Source organism: Ostrea edulis, chromosome 1 (assembly GCF_947568905.1).
Source record: "Ostrea edulis chromosome 1, xbOstEdul1.1, whole genome shotgun sequence".
Lineage (NCBI taxonomy): Eukaryota > Metazoa > Mollusca > Bivalvia > Ostreida > Ostreidae > Ostrea > Ostrea edulis.
Genome location: NC_079164.1, coordinates 72762335 through 72775886, shown reverse-complemented (window position 1 = coordinate 72775886; position 13552 = coordinate 72762335). Strand labels below are relative to the sequence as shown.

At 32.2% G+C, this 13552-nt stretch overlaps 2 long non-coding RNA genes across 2 annotated transcripts; one reads left to right on the top strand and one right to left on the bottom strand.

Moving 5' to 3' along the window:
- Nucleotides 1-3965: 3965 nt before the first annotated feature.
- Nucleotides 3966-5439, bottom strand: LOC130053066 (uncharacterized). The gene is made up of 2 exons (XR_008801525.1): nucleotides 5147-5439; nucleotides 3966-4450 (listed from the first exon to the last, which is right to left on the bottom strand). It is a non-coding gene; the product is annotated as an uncharacterized LOC130053066 (long non-coding RNA).
- Nucleotides 5440-5923: 484 nt separating this feature from the next.
- On the top strand, nucleotides 5924-6919 carry LOC130053065 (uncharacterized). Its single transcript, XR_008801522.1, has 2 exons — nucleotides 5924-6043; nucleotides 6534-6919. It is a non-coding gene; the product is annotated as an uncharacterized LOC130053065 (long non-coding RNA).
- Nucleotides 6920-13552: the final 6633 nt, after the last annotated feature.

Here is a 13552-nt window from a genome sequence, read left to right as displayed (position 1 = left end):
GTATATACATCTACATTATCTAACATACACAATATACTGCTTTGTGAAGTCAGCACATACATGTTCATGTGTGAAGCTAGACACATAGAGCACACATGTATATACACCTACATTCTCTAACATACACAATATATCGCTTTGTGAAGTCAGCACATACATGTTCATGTGTGAAGCTAGACACATAGAGCAAACATGTATATACACCTACTTTCTCAAAATTACAATATACCTCTTTGATGTATGTTTTTGTTTGATGCTGGACACATAAAGTAAACATTGTCCTACTGATAAAGTTATTTATTTTTGCAAACCAGGTTTTTATAGTCCTATTTACAAAATTCTATTGTCAACAAAAAAGAGTGGACAATTCCTCTTCAAAGAGGATGTGTAACCAGAATTTCTTACATAATTTTAAGTTTTTGAATGTAAAGGATGAAGATGTATACAAAGAAAAAAACACATGTTTCATTTTCTAGGTGTATTATTTTTCTGCTTTGTTTCATTTGCTTATTTGAATCATTTAGTTAATACATTTATATTAATTATTGCTCATTATTCATGGTTGTGAAGTAAATTTTAGATTCGTACTAGAAAATTTATTTATGCATACACATGCATATGAACCTATTCATATATTCATGACATACATGTAATTAGTTTAGATTTCGTTTTTTACTTTTATTTTTTTAATTATTTTCTGTTTGTGACCTTTTATTACCTGCTGCTTTTTTGTGAAATAAATTATGAACAGATAATTATTTAAGTTTCATTTCAATTTATAATTATGATGCATGATATGTTTGAAAAAAGCAGATGTTTGTCTCCCAAAGGTGATAAAATATAATTGAAAATTCCGATCCGTGTGCTGTAGAAAAAAAAGCAAGTGTAGAGTTATCTAACAGAAATATCCAAAAGTTGGTCAAGGCATTTCCACAGATTTATAGGTCCACAACATAGGTTATAGCCAATATATCATAAAAAGCGTTAAAACAAAACTTAATAATATTTGATGGCATTAAAGATGAGATTTTACTACATAAAAGGTGAAAGGTCATTTTTAATTAAATTTTCGTATTTGTAAAGGTAACCTTTGATGTTTTGAAAAACGATGGCACTAAAGAAATAATTTACCAAATAATCTTTATTGGCAGTAAAGATGACTTTTTATTACACTGAAGGTGAATGTCATATTTAATTACATTTCTGTGTTTGTAAAGGTAATCTTTGATAGGTCAAAAAAGATGGCATAAAAAAAAAACTATTACAAGAAAATCATATTTAATTTCATTAAAGATGAAACTTTATAGCATTAAATGTGAAAGGTCATATTTAATCACATTTCAGTGTTTGTAAAGGTAACCTTTACACCTTTACTTTCCGTAAAGTTAATGCAAAGATGACCTTGCATATTGGTACACCTTTAATGAAATTTACTTTCGAAGTAAAGTTTTGTAAAGCTGTTTTTTCAAGCAGTGTAAGATCTTTATTGCGTGTAGTGTTGAATTTTGTAAATAAATCTGTAGCATATTATTTTGTAGTCTTGATCAATACCCTAATAGTATTAATAAATTAAACATCATGCCGTAATGATAATTTTTTAACTGCTACACATATCAGTTGTACTGATTCGTAAATTGATATCGGCTTATTCACATCCAAAGAGTGTAGATTATACTTCTAGATTCTGGATTTTATACTGTTGATTGGCGTGAAATATACATGTATGTTCATGCACATGTATATGTAGTATAAGTTTTTAACGTTTAGAATGTCACGCATGTAGAATGTACCTGTGTACGATTGATTCTTGTTACGATGTTGTAGAGCTTTATTGCTTTCGAATTTTTAAACTCTGGGTAGAAGTGAGAAAATTACCATTTTAAGGAAAATGACAATTAAATTCTGTATGTACCTGTAATGTTAGTTTCACCCGAGTTTTGTTCCGTTATTATCGCATCATGAAAATAATAGGTGCGCGTGACTAGATCAAAGCAGTAGTAGGTCTTTATATTACGAGCTTAAATGATTTTGTTCTCCCGATATTGTCTTGGATAATTATAGATTAAGAAATATAAACTCTGGCAGATTGAATTTTGGTTAAAGAATGTTGTCAATTGACATGATAATCACGAAATTCTTATACAACTTTGGACGATGAAGATTGTTTTAACAGACCGCCGAACCCGTGAATCGTGACAGATGGAAATTACCGGCCTCTTTAAGAAATAAAAGTGTGATGAAATGTTTGAAGTGTAAATGATTATGTTAGTTACTAATGATTTATTTACTTATAGTTACATAAAGTGATTCATTATTTGTTTTAGTGCAGACGGTACACAGTTTTGTATATTTATTTGTAGGGATCATATGCATGTACAATGTAAGCACAGGCAAATACACTGAACACATACATTAAATTTTAGTGCTTTGAAATACATGTAAATGTTAACATTATATTAATTTATTTACTAATGCAAATGGTTAAATCCAATGATAGAATGTGTTTAATTCACTATGCATCAATAAAGTAGACACTTACTGGTTACTTATGCAAAGTTAGAAAATATGCGATTCAATTATCCGGACGCTTCATTTATCCGGACGATTTTGCTGCGAACCAAATTGTCCGGATTAACGAGGCTCCACTGTATACGTGAAATGCTGAGAATTTATTGATATTAAGAAGGTATGTTGATACCATTCATTGACAATTTTGTTTAACGGGGAAAACATTCCATTTAGCATGTCGATCCGATTTTCCTCTGTCACACACTGAAATAAAACTGCAAAAGTAACACACCACGCCGCATACTTTTAGAGACTTTTTATACACTGTGTGAAAGATCATAACCTAATGTACACGGTAATTACTGATAGAATCGTCTGTTAAGAAAACTGCATAGCATCAGTGCAAAATGTAAAACATGGGCTACATGAAGATGGTTTCGTGTGTAAATGTTCAATAATCATTTCTTATTGAAAGTGGTAGGATTCTATCAGTAATTCTGATATAGTATGGGTATTTTACCGTCATTATCGCCAGTTACACCAATATTTAAATCTTGGGATAATGTGCTACTTTTACATTTTCTGTTAAGGTACCTCCATGATCTATATATAACAGTCATGCAATGACGTCATACGGAAGCGCATGTTTGTCATGTTATGATACAAAATGTCCCTTACCAAAAAATAAGGCTTCTGGCGAAGTACTGCGGCGAATCTGCTGCAAACTTAGCGGCAAGGTTATGGCAGATTGTTTGCAGCAACCTTACGGCGACTTTTTACCATGCAAATGAAGTTTGCGGTAAACTTGCCGCAAACTTGAGATTGCCATATATGGAATGGTTTATGGTGAACCTCTGGTGAAGTTTTGCGGTTAACCTTTGGTAAACTTCCGATAGCCACATACACTTTGCGGCGAACCTTTGGCAAACATTTTCAGATAGCCTAATATAGTTTGTGGCAAACCTCTGGCAGCTTTCAAATATACATCCCTAAAACTCCCAATGGCCATAAATACATTAATTATGAACTTGCATCTAGCATTCATATCAGTTAATTAAAAGAGGAATGACTTGCATTTACATGATTTATGATAGAAAATCAGTTGATGACAATTTCATTTTTAAAATATCAATGGTTATTTTTAAAAGAATGTAATCACTGCTGCTTCTTCATATCTCATGCATGCTTGTAATTTAACCCACTGAAAGCAGTAAATTAATTACCATAAGGACTATCACCATGGTCTAGTAAACTGGTACACCACACCTCTTTCTACCTGTATTACTTAGAATAAAATTACAGCTAGTCAGCTAGTGACTAAAAGGATAATACTTTTCAGTAGCCTGTAGGTTTCTTTCATGAAAAGTGTCTTTTACCTTGCCAAATAAAACTACACACTAGACCAAGTTAAAGTATAATCTATGACTATATGCAACACCATCAATAACAAATAAATCAATTTATATTGATTTAATATGCATAAAAAACACATCAAATTTAGAGAATTAGCCATAGATTTATACTGTTCTCAATAATATAAGTTTTTTAATTATAAATAATAATAATAAAAAAAAACAATTACCCACAAGTCACAGTCATTTCCAATAAACTGAATTTTCAATATATGAATTGAAAACATGCATTTATGATTTTACTTACATCTGGATGAAAAAGCAATGTGTCTATCATGGCTTTCATTTGAAATCACAGCACTTATTCCCACTCAATCCAATTTTTGCAAATTCAGATCAAATAATCAATGTCATCCACGAAAAAAATTACACAATGTTGACTTTTGAATTAAATGAAATAATGCACTGGACGTCTACTTAGATAGTCTATTTTCTTTAACAGCACAGTACATGGTTCCATTATTTGTGTTTATGGCTTTCACAATCATGAATGTCTATGTTGACCATCCCCAATGTTGTAATGGCAAATGCTGTAAGAAAAAAAAATACAAAGATAAATGAAATTTGAATAAACATAATTCAAATTACAAGAATAGTGTTAATTTCTTAAAATATCTTTCATTCTGATTTCACCTTTCAAAGCATAACCAATTTAAGAGGTGTCTGCAACAAAATCATTGCAAGTTTTTTCTGCAACTCTTGGTTCATAAAAGATATTAATAACTTATTTTAAACAGTGGGGTTTTGTCTTCCCTGTTGTCGTAAAGTACGCTACCAGAGGGCATAGTACATTAGAGAGCACGATAGGAAGGATAACTCTGGGTAGAACATCAAGATATTGAGTGAAATGCGATGAGTACTGTAAATTAAAGTTATTGTCAACATTAATGTTATTATAGAAATTTCAAATTCAGTTGGATATACTTTGGTTTTATTGTTAAATGTGTTGTATAAATACGACCAGATGGGCTACCATGATTCAAAATAAACTAGACCGGATCCGGACCAAGTTTTTACTAGTTTGAGTGTGCCCGATGTGCTAACCAAATTAATTACCACACGTGTATACCAATTAAATTATTATTGTCAATATTTTAATTAACTTGCATAACAGCATAAATGCCATTTTATTGGTTAAATTATATATTTGTGAATATTTTAATACAAATAGGCCTAGATATTTATTGACACAAACACAATTATTATAATTATCATAATCAACATACCACTTTCAAATTCAATATCTCCATATGATACATGACACCATCTGTCTAAGGTGCTTGGACTTTCTCCTCCCTCGTTTCCCCTGTCTCCTCTAATTGATTTGATTTTACTAGGCCTATACCAGGGGGCTGAGTTCTTTGTCTGCGAGAATTGTATCACATACCACCCTTAGAAAACAAAACCATTTCAATAGTTTTGAACTTTTCAGACGTATACACACAGATATATACAGAATAAAAATACATAGGCCTATGGTTTTGCATAAAGCAGAGTACGTCGTAACATGTAAAGTGAATGTCCAATAACACGATGGTTATGTCAAATTTAAAATGTATTTTTACACTAACAAATGCAGCCAATGCATGTTCTTATCTATGATGAACTTACTGTTTTCGTCGGCAAATCTCCCTGGGAGTATAACTCTTCTTCTCGACATGCTGGCCTTCTCTTGAAATTTTCACTACTTCGAATTGGTAGCGCGCGTCAATTTGAATAGTCTTGATCATCAAGATGTATCGACTCGTTCGTACGCACATCTGATAAAAACAAGCGTCTGGGTGATGGAGACGGAAGAAATCGAAAGTTCTCAGGTACTATTTTAAACAAAACGAAATTAGTTTAGCATGCTGATACGCATTTTCTTTAAACAATTTCTTTTATTTTACAAAAGGATTTTGTTATTTTAAATAAATAGTTTTATAAAATGGTGTTATTATCAATCTAACTTAAGTATTCAAAGTATTCGGTTTACAACTTTTATAATTCTTCGCCCCGTGTTTACTTTCGGTTTCATTTTGGAAACGTGAGACAATTGCTTGCAAGTTCAGCTAGTAGTTGGTGACTGCGAGGCATTCAAGAACATATTTTATAAACATTTAAAATGGACGGTTCTTTACGAGGTAAGTAGATGTTTCTTGTATTCTGTAATGTTATAATATATTTGCTTATACTGATATAAGGTAGAAACTGATAATACGGGTGACGATATGAATTAATGACAGGGTTTTGACACAATCTGAGCAAATTGGTGTATATATTGTATAATAGTGAGCTATTATACTATATATTTACCAGTTAAAATGCTCAGATTGTGTCAAAACTCGGAAGTTTATGACCATGCACCTTGCAGCTGGTGAGTGCATACAATATTTTGCAGGCCAATACGTATTGAGGTGAATGGTATAACTACTAGATAGTACGTTTAATTATTGAATGATTCAGCAAAATGAAGCTACTAAAGAAATACCCATGCAATGTATGTAATGATGAAGGCAAACCATTGGGGGGGGGGGGGGGGGTAATTAGCTGATATAAACAGTCTGACTAAATATATTTATATATGATTAAATAATATATATATTGATTTCGTATATTTAATCATTTTTGTAGACGATGGCAATAGTGACAAGCATTTAGAAAAAAGAGTAGACAAACTTGGAGAGCTAGGCCTAGATCGCACTCTGAAAAGAAAAATCCACCAAAGAAAGCAAAGTGTCCAGCTGTCAGCTGATGTACAAGAATTTTGAGAAGCCCAGTCACAAGTTACATCAGATGATGGCGATTCAATAAATTATTATATTAAAGAACGTATGGAAGAACCTGCGAATGTTGAGGCGGTACAACGATTAATCGAAGAGGCAATCTTTTACAGTGAAGATGATGACAGTGATTTAATTTCCAGTGAGAAATGGCATGATCTAATGGACTTTCCAGAAATGGTAGCTGATGATTGAATTTTTGTATTGTAAATAAAATTGTATAAAATTTAACCTGCATGCATGTTTAGTGTTATTTTAGCTTATAGCCGCTGTAGTCTGTTACAGAACCATTAATGCTTTAAGTATAATATCAATTTTAGAAAACAAATGTGCATCAACAAAAAGAATAATTCCTTAGTAAAATTTTAAAACTTGCTATGGATTAATCTTGAATTCAGTTAATACAAAATGACAAGATCACCTACATTACGAGGCAGTATATAATAAAATCTAAGATCTTTGGTATACTTGCAGCGAACTGTAATTTCATTTGCCACAAGTTCACCGCTACCAGGGAGTATTTGGATCTCCTGTGATATACAAATATGGTAAAGAAAGATTTCTGGTATACTTCCAGCGAACTTCATGTTTGTTCGCCACAAGTTCACTGCTACCGGCGAATGGCTGCGAACTAGTGTTTAAGCTTTTGGTGAACAAAATAGTCAGCCGCTAGTTTACTGTAAGTTTGCCGCAAGGTTGCCGCATACTGTATAGTTTGGTAAGGGGTTCTCATGTAAACAACCAAAATAGTTTTTAAGAGTTAGTAGCTCCCTCTCTCTGTGTAAGACATATTTTAAAAATTACGCAGTTTACGTGCATAAATGAAACATGACCTGCCTTAACATAACCGCGTTCCGTCTGAAACGGAAGACCTTAATAAGAAACAGAGTAAAAACAATATGTTCCCAAACTTTGTTTGGAGAACATAATTAACGATAAGAAAATAATAACGCAAACCCTAAATACATGTTGTAGAACTAAGTTAATAAATATTCAACTGAAAAGTTCAGGATGAAGTGAAACAGAGCTTCATTCCGAATTACCTCTATCATATATATAACGGAGACATATACATATAAACGACCAATCATAACTATAAATATATGATTAAATATTGTCTGAAAGCTACATCAGCGAATGATATTTTAACATCAAAACTGCTATACAGAGTCATATATACATTTTGAATCCATAAAGGGGGGGGGGGGGGGTTACCATTCACTACACTAGTGTATATATTTATTTATGATATAGCCTCTAAGGTTGATGGTAAATATGTCAATAGTATATAATTTTCATCATTGTATTGATTTCTAGTGCTATTGTGTGTTAAGGAAAGACAATTTTATTGTCTACACTTTAAGAATATAAAATTCTCGTCTTTTTATGATCAGTTGTCACTGATGTTACAAATCAAATTTTTAAAAAATGTCTTCTTTTATACTTCCACTTTTAAGTTCATAACTATTTGGACTGTTCACTTCTTGAATTCCAAACATTTGAAAACTCTAATTTCATCTCATGCTTTTTATTATGAATATGTGATTTTTATATCAACATGTGCTGTGTACATAGTAAAACAATATGAGTGTCGCGGAATTTATTCAACACATTCCACTCCCCCATGTCTCTCAAGTTTAAGCATGAAGGAAATTGTTCATGTATGAAGTGTTAATGAAATTTCATGTGTGCTAATGCTACATATTTTATATTCTCTTTTGATGTCATTAAAATAAAGTAATCGGGAAAAAATGTTTTTAGCTCACCTGAGCCAAAGGCAACTTCTTCGCAAGAACCGCTTGGTTAATTTCAACCAAACTTGCCATAAAGCATCCTTGGGTGAAGGTCTTTAACGGTTGTTCAAATGAAGGACCATGTCACTTTCAAAGGGGAGATAATCACAGAAATACAAAAATAGGGTAAGGTCTGACATTTAAAAATATTCTCAAGAACCACTGTGCCAGAAAATTTACATGAAACCTTCCTGACATAGTACAGGTTCAAGTTTGTTCAAATCATGGCCCCAGGGGTTGGATGGGGCTACAATTGGGGATCAAAGTTTTACATTTTACATATTGATATTTAGGATAAATCTTTAAAAATCTTCTTCTCAAGAACCACTGAGCCAAAAAAGCTGATATTTACATGAAAGCTTCCTAACATAGTGCAGATCTAAGTTTGTTCAAATCATGGCCAGCGGGGGTAGGATGGGGCCACAAAGGGGGATCAAAGTTTTACATACAAATATGATAGGGAAAATCTTTAAAAATCTTCTCAAGAACCATTGGGCCAAAGAAGTTGACATTTACATGAAAGCTTTCTGACATAGTGTAGATTCAAGTTTGCAAACACCATGGCCTCGAGGAGTAGGTTGGGGCCATAATAGGGACTAAGGTTTTACATGCAAATATATATGGAAAGTCTTCAGATATGAGCCAAGGTAACTCAGTTGAGCGATGTGGCCCTTGGGTATCTTGTTTGTAATGTCATATCTGATATGGAGCTACAGAAATTGCAAACCTCTCCCCTTTGAATTAGTACATTTTAGTAGAAATGGCTCTTTTGTGCTGGGAGGGGTGCAATCCCCTTTGTTTGGGATAAAAAAGTAAAATCTTGGATCACACTCCCTGTGAAAATTTACTGGATTTGCCCTTGTATTGGATCATCCTTATTTGATTTTGTTTTTCAAAATTGTTGAAGTTAAGTCTCAGGTCAGGTGGTCCACCAGTTGGAACTATCTGGTCACCTTCCATCGAATATGTCTGACCACCACATTCCTCCCTCCTTAACTGTCTTCACATTGAAGATATCATCCCAAGATCTTTATTCCCTGGCAGGCATTTTCACCTGTCAGTTCATCAAATGTAACAGGAAGGGAGAAAATGCAATGGACCAGACTGGGATTTTAACTTGGGCCCCCTGAATCTCTAGTCCGCTGCCTTACCAACTGAGCTATTTGGGAATCACCACACAGGTAACGTACATTTTAACTAAGAACAAAGCACGATGTCTAATTCGTACTTTAATGCGCTATCAAATAAATGTAACATGTTAACTAAATAAAGAACAATCAAATCTTAAAACAGAATCACTTTTCCTAGTCATTGATTTATCCTGGACATTAAAGCTGAAAAAATGAATAGGTACAAATTTCTCATCTTATCTGCTATACTTCTTTCAGATTGTCTATTTAACTCTACGCGTATATATACCCCAAATGTGATGGTCAGACTGGAGTGATTTTTCTAGCAGGACTTGACCAGTGCACATCTCCAATAGTAATGTATAGGGAATGAGAATCAAATAAAATCGTGTTTTAAAACATCATGCATTGCTAAAAATACATATCGTATATTAGTGAGACATTCTGAATTTAGACGAAAATGTGAAAAAAGCTTTTCTTGCATACTTGCAGGTACTTGCAGTTTATCATGAAATAAATGCAGAGGAATCATTTGCCAATTACACACTGAAATAATGGAATAAGCAAAGAGCAAAAAACTATATATTATTCAAATCAATACGGAATATCTTAACCATTATTTCGTCTCCGATTCCGTCGTGGTTTTAATATTTAGTATGCCCAACAAGATCACGTTTTCTGCGATAACTTGGGCAACTTTCAGTAGACAAGCACTTAGTTATTAATAATTATTATAAGATAAAGTGAGTTCAGGAACAGTTAAACTAATTTTGTAACGATTTTGGAAGTTGAGGGATGGGGAGCAAACTGAGAAAAAAGGTGCCATAATATATGTAGAATTTTTTTTTTATCAAGAAAAGCAATTCTGCCCAAACCCCAAAATCGTAAACTAAAGGGTGGTGGGTGTGAGTGTATTCTTCAGTACATGTACGAGTTCAATACTGCATTTCTACTACCTCTCATCGCCATTATAACTAGTGACCAGCTAATAAATCGATCTTTGCATGTACTAAAAATAAACACTGTATATGATAATAGCTCGATACATGTGAAGAAGAAAACGGGGGGGGGGGGGGGGGGGTAGAAGTGAGGGGAAGGGGGAGGCTACATGTTGAGCACTGTATGTATGTATCTGGGGATCGATGCATAAATTGTGGTTATCTATATTATTTCATAGCGGTTGGTTGTTTTATTGACCCGAGAAAATAAATCTCATTAGGCCTAAGTAAATATCCATATACGTACATAGAGGAAATAAACGTTTTATATCTTCGCTTTTAAATATCAGATTTAATCCAATAACTCGTGGTGCTGGTACTAGGGCATTCACTTACAACATTCTGCAAAATAACTTACAGACATGGTAAATATTTTTATATCAGAAATGAGTCGTCTTTAGCTACCTGTATACAAGAGTTGCCCAAGTGATGCTTAATTTTTATAACTTCTTTTTCTGAAGAGTTCCAAACTTTTCTTGTTCCGATATCCCGTATTCTTGCAAAATACAGGTGCATATGTATAATACGTAATGAACATGTATGACAAGCCGTTTTACTATTTATTCGAAAAAGAGATATCTCTTTTAACTTTGAGATATATCTCTTAAAGGCATAGGGTTTAAGATATTGGTGACATTTTGCACGTGCCAAAAAGGTGGCGAAATTTAAGTTCATAACTAAAAAATCACAAAAAGTTCTTCAAAATGTTTACAAACACATTGGATACGATAGTAATTACAAGATAATTCCCTGTTCTCATTTGCCTAAACTGGTACCCTGTTGACTTCGCATCTCTTATGTTTGTGTGTAGCCACCAATCAGCGGGGTACCAGTTTATTATATTGCCCTCCAGACAAAGTTTTTATAAAGGGCTAAAAGGTCAAAATGACTTCAATTTCAAAGCGCTGCAGCTATAGATAACTCATAATTAATACTACAGATTTGTTGGTTTGTTTTTTTTTTTTGAGTTCTTTTTGCAAAATATTGTGATGTTATTTTTTATATAAAAGATATACCCTATGCCTTTAAAAGGACTGGTTCACGTTTTTGGAAAGAAATATTTTTCATTTTTATGTTAAAAATCAAAAATATACCTAACTCATTTAATGTTGACAATCAAAATTTGGACCGTCTGAATGCAAGGATGAGAGCAATATTTTATCTTTGATTCTGTGTTATGTAAACATATACTCAAGTCTTTTTATGTAAACAAACAAATCATTGAAACGTTAATTTTGTAATCTAAAGCATCTTCATTTAGTACTATCGCAAAGTGTAACTATTAAATGACACATTTTACCTAAAGTATACTTGAGATGTGATATATATAATAAACTTGGATCATTATCCGTTTGTTTTGAAAACTTAGTAAACAATAACACACCTCAATCTTTGTTTTCAAAACAGATAATCAACTCTGTATAATGAGCGTCTCTCATAATAAATAACCTTATTTTTTTTGTGAAACCTTCTAAACATATTAGACTGTAGAATTTGATCATTTAAAGTGAAAAACAAAATTGGGGGGGGGGGGATTGTGAATCAGTCCCTTTAAAGTTAAAGAGATTTATCATTAAGTTAAAGGAGTATCTCTTTACCAATGCAAAAGAGACATCTCTTAAAGAGATGTCTCATTCAGAAAATATGATAAAGATATCTAGATATCTCTTTTAAAAATTTAAAGCCATGACCTTAATGAATTAACTACAATGTTTACTCAACTTTGAGAGATATATCTTAAGGTTAAGAGATATCTCTTAACTTTGAGAGATATTTCTTTAGGAGACATCTCTTTAAATTAGAGAGATATCTTTCAAAGTTAATGAAATATCTCTTTAGAATAAATAGTAAAACATCTTGCCATACCTATGGCAAGCCGTTTTACTATATATTCGAAAAAGATATCTCTTTAACTTTGAGAAATGTCTCTTAAAGTTAAAGAGATATCTCTTTTACCAATGCAAAAGAGATATCTCTTAGCTTTAATAGATATCTCTTTAAATTAGAGCGATATCTTTCAAAGTTAATGAAATAATATAGAATAGATAGTAAAACATCTCGCCATACGTATGACAAGCCATTTTACTGTATATTCGAAAAGATATATCTCTTTAACTTTGAGAAATGTCTCTTAAAGTTAGAGAGATATCGCTTTTACCAATGCAAAAGAGATATATCTTAAAGTTAAAGAGAAGTTTCAGAAAATGTAATAGAGATATATAAAAGATATTTTCCTATGTTTTAAGAGATATCTTTCATTCAAAATCTAATAAAGATATATCTTAAAGTGAAAGAGATATCTCTTTAACTTAAAGAGATATTTCTCTAAGTGAAAGAGATATCTCAAAGTCAACGGGCCGTAACTCAGCAAAAAATCACAAAATTAAACTTGATCTGTAACATGTTATGAAAAATCGACGGATCGAGACGAAATTTAAAGTATTTCCACCCTCCTGTAATGTCATTAAGATTTTGCAAAGTCAATGATTTGATAAGATTTATGCATGATAGGAACATTTTTGTTGGCGTCTTTTTCAATAGTTATTGTAAAAAATCTTGTTAACCATAAAATATTTCAAAAGTCTAATCTATAAATGAATAATCATTTATATGTTTCAAAATATTGAATCCAAGGGCAATAATTCTGTTTTCATTAAATTATTTATCAAGTCCATTATGCGATAGATTTCCTTTATTTTTCACAAACATTTTGTATATTTTTTAAAGAAACCGTTTCATGAAATTGTTATGAATACTATTACATCGTTACAACCATTGTTTGTGAAACATTGATAATGCTGTTTAAGGAAAATTGCAATTTTTTGACGTTGATAACAGGTATATTGTGCTAATTGATAAAAAATTATTAAAACCGCAGTATACTTATTTTATCATTTTTATTTGTTACGAAGATGCATTATCTGAAGAATCAAATATAAGATTGAGCCT